Consider the following 6,223-nt stretch of genomic DNA (forward strand, 5'->3'; position numbering starts at 1 on the left):
TTCGTGACCTGATTTTTATAAACCATGGCTTTTATTTTATATATAGCTTATTGTCGACTTGAATATAGGGGAGCGCAGCACCCATATAGAAAATATTCACTCCGTTAGCTCCTCGCGCGTTCTACCCCGTGAGCATGAAGCCAGTGAACCTGTCCGTCTTGTTTTTATCGTTATCATAAGCATGTAGAGTTCCTGAAACCTTCGCAAACGTGTGCCATGATTTCCAGGAACATTACTCACTAGTAGCTTCAATTTCCTTATATAGCTTATTGTAGATTTGAATGGTTGATTATAGCGCAGTGTGTCGGCTCCTTGTGCGTTGTACATTGGAACGCGGTCGCTCAGAACGGCGGTGATAACATACAATGAAACAGCCCCGTTCTCCTCTTGTTAGCGTTGTTCACACTCAAAGATATAAACAGGTGCAGGTCAACTTGAACATTTTGTTTATATTTGTGAAGAACAGTCAGTTTGTGATGAACATCATGCTAGTTTGTAATGGGCTTTACGCGTACATATATAGATCAACTGTGGTTTTGCTTACTGTGAAAATAATCTGCTGATTGTGAAGACACTGAGCTGTCACAAAGTGCATAAAGTATTCAATCATATACATGTTTACCTGTTAACCACAGACTTCGTTTAGTTTATGTAACACCAAATCCACTGTCCTAGAAAGTGACGGGCTCATCCCCGACCGATGCCAGTTGGGCGCGGGCCTTTATAACACCCCCACAAATCTCCTTTCTACTGTACCTAGTAATTCGTGCCGTATCCGCTACAAATTTGTGCTGTACCCGGTGATTTTTGCCGTACCCACTAAAATTTCCTGCCGTACCCGGAAATTTGTATCGTGCCCAGGCCTTTTGCGCTGTGTCCAATTGCGGGCATCGCACGGGCATAGTGTTTAGTCACTGGAAAGTTGTGTATAAAATCCATGTACGACAACAATGCACTGTCTCATATACCTACATGTATGCTGATCCAACTTCAAGTTTTTTTCCCACACAATACTAACCTGGTACCTGCTATTTTTGGACTGACACAAGATATTAGATACTTTCTGTACAACAGTTGCCTTTTCTTTATATAGTAGCGTCTAGAGTATGGTTGCCAGCATATCAGTAGAATAAGCCGCTGTTAACAAATCCCTGATGTCAGACCCAAATATTCACCAAATTATCAGGAGAAATACATGTATAATTGAGAGTTGAACCACAAAAAGGGCTCAACCTGGTACTTATCTTCTTGATCCCACCGTCATCACCGGCCCCGGTGTTTATTATGCGATTGAACTGTTAAAAAGTCAGAGGCTACCCTGGTTTCTCGTGCCCGCTACTCGTGCCAAGGGTGTTCGATCTTGTGCCGTTTTAGAAAAACCCGGAAGTAGAATCGAATATTCGATGCTTGGCCCTTCGACTAAACAGTGGTAAACATTACTTGAATCGCTAGAGGTCCTCACTGACAGGTGCAGATGATTTGAATAACTGACATACCGCGACGTTATTTATAAATAAGGCGCGATTTTGACATAGGGGTTAGAGGTCAAAAAGTTTACCAACGTCCCGACGTTCTGCATTCGCGGTGATTTTGTTTCTTTGTTCATCCTCAAGGTCATCAGTTAATCTGAAGGAGTCTGAGACTGTAATTTAGAGTAAAGGGAGACCGGGTTGTCAGCACCTGGTCAGGGTATATATCCAGGCGGGCGTCCTTGACAAGGCCAGCCGGTGAGTTATATAGTCCAGGAGGATATTCTCAGAAGAGGCCTAGAAATTGACAAACGTAGCCCATCCTTTATATTTGTATGCCATTTGGACAGGTATCACAGAAGCTATGCTGTTTTCTTCTCAATTCATGGCATAGCTACCTCATTTGCATAAATTTGCATAAAGAGCTCTAGAACCACGATATCCCACCGGGACCATAGAACAACATAGTTAAAAATGATCAAGAGTCATCAAGCTATCATTCTATGATACTGAACTAAATATATAAAGGGTGTGCTACGAGACCATTTTTTCTGGTTTCTCCTCCTGGACTAATAAATCTGGAGGATTGTTGCCATAGCTTGGCAGAGTAGATGAGAAAATGAAGGACAGGGACCGGTGTGATTCTTTGCGGCGTCAACATGAATGTGGCCTGGAAGGGTGGAAGGGTGTGTGCGTGTCCTAGGAGCTTTGTTGTTTTGTCCCCAAATACCTCTATTTCATGCTGTAATTAAGAACTTAAACTGAACTTGGGAGAAAGCCGGGATTTACGCAATCATTTGAAATTAAGAATGACAAGATTTAGGACATTTCACGAACAAGACAATTAGACATAAAATGACACGTTTCCTCTTCATTTTACCAATAGAAGTCGTCGTGTGTACATAATTATCTTGTAGGATGACACAATGTTTGTTCACATATCTAAAACCAGGAATTCTCCGAGTTCACTGAAACCAATCTGACCAAGCAATAAAGCATTTTCTTTCCAGTTACGTGTCAATTCATAGATCACCTCTGTCAATTGTGCTAGACATGTTACATTTTCTCTCTAGTCCTGCTAATCACCATAATATTGCAATTTAAAGAATAACGTCTGGCGCGCTGAGAATGATCGTGCTCTCGGTTGGGTGTAACATTTTTCCAGGGAAAGAATTAAGATTCGTCATGATTCTCATGTCGCTTAGTACCTTTTAAACAGCAACTGTTGTTCCTTCATTGGCTTGAAAAGAGTGCTCAAGATATAATGTAGTCAAAGCAAAATAAAATCATAACATAAAGAAGGAAACTCGCGAAATATTGTTGTCTACCTGCCAAACTAACCACTTGCAGATAGCGTACTGAGAATTTTAAGGTGCATTTAAGACCCGGTAATGACACGGTGGTGGCCCTGCCATCTTTTAGATTGCACAAGCGGCTTCTGTGGAAATCGCTGCAAGGTGAGATATGGCAATTTTCTGCAGGAATGATTCGGGAAGGTTCCCAACAGGTCCTGTAGGCCGCAGATATGGGAGGAATTCTTAGTGGCTGCACAAAGTCGAGAGGAGGTTGAGTGCAGCGTTTTGTAAAAGAATGTAAACGATACGACAAAGAGAGACTGATACATCCTGTGTTCCTAGTCCCGGCCAGCAATAAGAAAAAATGTAATAGTATAAAAACTGTAACTTTTAAAAGAAAACAGCCGGAAGGAGTCTGCATCGGAGGCTACTGTGTTCCCCTGTTTCATACACCTAAGCAATATAGACACATTTATATCTAAAATTAATTTAGACAAACAAACATCTGCTCTTACATTCACGAAGAAGCGAGAAGAAGTTTAATCCACGTAGTTTATAATTCTTGTAGTATTTTGACAATGTATAGAATCTGATGATCTGATGTACTTAACCCAGTGGGTATATGTGTACGATGAAGGCCTTCGTTCATTAATTAATACTTACCCCATATAGTCTGGCATGCCATCACCAGGGGTACTCATGTTTCATCCAAGGTCTGATGCGAAGAAGAGACCGTCAGAAAATATCCATTCTCAACATTGTATATCATCCACATACTTATCGCCCATTTTGAATCATTGTTGGAATGAATAAAGTAGATGCCGTGCACGCATCAATCGCTAGGTGTCACTTTTACTGTCCATTGCAGTCCCACTCTTCCCGTCCGGTAATAGTTCTCCTTCAACTGCGTTTACTCATCAAATTTATCCGCCGTGTACCAATGTTCAACAAAACAACTACTGTGCAACCTATGTAGACCAATAATCAACACACGCAGACACCTTAGCCCGTGTTGCTTTACTGCCTTTCTCCCTCTATTATAGTTACACTACACTACTAAGAAGAGATCAGATCGTACTGGAAAAGCCTTTATTGATTGTACCTCACCGGAGTAAATCCGGAAGAATGATGACGATGGTGATTATGATGATGTAATGATGATGATGATGATGATGATGATGATGAAGATGATAATCATGATGATGATGATGATGATGATGATTATGATGATGTTATGATGATGATGATGATGATGATGATGATGATGATGAAGATGATGATGATGATGATGATGATGATGATGATGATGATGATGATGATGATGATGATGATGATGATGATGATGATGATGATGACTAAGAAGAAATCGGGCACCATCTGTCATTACATGCCATTCGAAACTCAGATCTTGGTCGTAGTTATAGACACCATTTCCTTGTACATAAGAAAAGCCAATGTATCACACAGTACGAACCAAACTACAAGTTGTGATGCAATACATCATTAATATTGTACAGTACTAGTTCGGCTGAATAACACCCCTAATATTATATCACAAATGGCATCAGCTAAATCATGGCTACATGGCTGAACACGGTATATATATAGATGAGTCATGGCGCTAGAGTCCGGGCAGGCACGGCAGAAATTGGGGCCATATGGTCTCCACACAAGTAATCTAAGTGTTCAATCCTCCAGTTTCAGTTGGACCAATTGTCGAGCTCTCAGGCACCGATCGTTCTTGTTTTCGCCTTTTCCAATCCCTGGTGTCGATTACCTCGGCAGCCATGTAGAGAACAATCAATTGCATTTCATAGCGTAAACGTAAATCATAACACGGCCTGGTAGCTAATAACGGCAGAGTCAGGAGTGAGCAATAAGTCTTACATGCGCCGGACATACACAGTCGTCCAAGCTAACATTAATATCGCGATATCACCGTGTCAGAGCAGGATAGCTGGGGACGGTATGAGGTTAGATTACTAAAACTTCGTCTGATGGATTATGTAATTACAACGTTTCCAAATTGACTCATTTTGCAAGTATACCAAATCAGGCATTACAATAGAAACCGTGTCAAAGTCAATTGCAACCCTACACAGGTTGAGGTTGCTACATGTAAGAGGCCAAGAATAACTATGGAAAATCTTTCTATCAGTAATAGGTTCGGTATAGAGTCTTCCTTATCTCACGTGGCACATGGCTGTTTGAAACCTCCAGAAAACGCATGCATTAAACATGATTGGACGGTTCGTTTGGTTCTGAGCTCGGTTAAAATCCCAAATTAAACAGTGTCCACTGGCAGGCCATACGAACTACTTACACAGAACCACACCGTATTGAGCAGGGCATACAAAAGTAGTCAAGGTGGTCATACTCACTACTTACAGAGTTCCTTTAACTCACGCCCTGTATGACCTGTCGGACGATGACCTGTCTAAACTGCTGGCCTGTTGTACGTTAAAGCCCCCCTCTCACTGGACAGACTTGATTATTTATTACATTTATTCAGTTCTTAAATAATTTCTGTTAGAAAACGGGATAGTTTAAAAAGTTGGGATAACTTCTATTTGAAAAGCGTTATCCCATCGATTTACCATAAGATACATTTTAAATTCTCTTACTAGTAAATTAATGGAATAGCACTGCCTTATCCCATTAATTTACTAGTAAGAGACATCAAAAAGTCTTACTAGCATATCGTTGGGATAGCACCCCTTTATTCCATTAATTTACTAGTAAGAGATATTCAAAAATATCTTACTAGTGTATTGTTGGGATAGCAACCCGCGGCACGCTGGCGGCGTCGCTGCGGCCGATGGAATTGACAAAGCACTCAACGAATTTCATCGACAAAAAACGAATCTTTTTGAGCTTTGTAATTGTATGTTTTGTTATCTTTTTGGTCATACTTGTACGATTTGAATGATATTCCCATCATACAGTCAAGGGTAACACAAATCCAGTTTAGGACGCAGCGACGCCGCCAGCGTGCCGCGGGTCCAGTGAGAGGGGGGCTTTAGAATGACACAATTAAAGAACAGTACAATCTTCTTTCCCAGTATCATTTCCCTTGGAGATTAAGCAGGCGTTCCTTCAGGGCTAGTTAGATTATCTTTAGAGACATCTGTACCAATTTCTTTGTTGACTGTTCCAACATATAGCTCCCCTTGTGGTACTGACTCCATCTGTGGTGTCCAATATGTGTACAAAAACTGTACATTCAGACCCGTGACACACGACTGCCGCCGCCGACAAACTCAATTCGTGCTGAGCGACTACTTAGGGTATTGACCCACCAACTGAGCAAGTTAATGTCACTTATCCAATCACACTCCACTCCAAAATAGAGCATTCCTTCGCCAATTACCCCTCACATTGGGCACTCATTACGTTATATTGCCCTGAATCGCCTGCTCTGTTCACTATAATCGATATGAAATGTGCCCAGGGACTTGG

At 41.3% G+C, this 6,223-nt stretch overlaps 1 protein-coding gene across 1 annotated transcript in view; it reads right to left on the reverse strand.

Annotated features, from left to right (window-relative positions):
- Positions 1–6,223, reverse strand: part of LOC136440108 (transmembrane channel-like protein 7) — a 382,010-nt gene that overhangs the window by 233,126 nt on the left and 142,661 nt on the right. The window lies entirely within an intron of this gene.

The sequence above is a fragment of the Branchiostoma lanceolatum genome, chromosome 8 (genome assembly GCF_035083965.1).
Source record: "Branchiostoma lanceolatum isolate klBraLanc5 chromosome 8, klBraLanc5.hap2, whole genome shotgun sequence".
Classification (NCBI taxonomy): domain Eukaryota; kingdom Metazoa; phylum Chordata; class Leptocardii; order Amphioxiformes; family Branchiostomatidae; genus Branchiostoma; species Branchiostoma lanceolatum.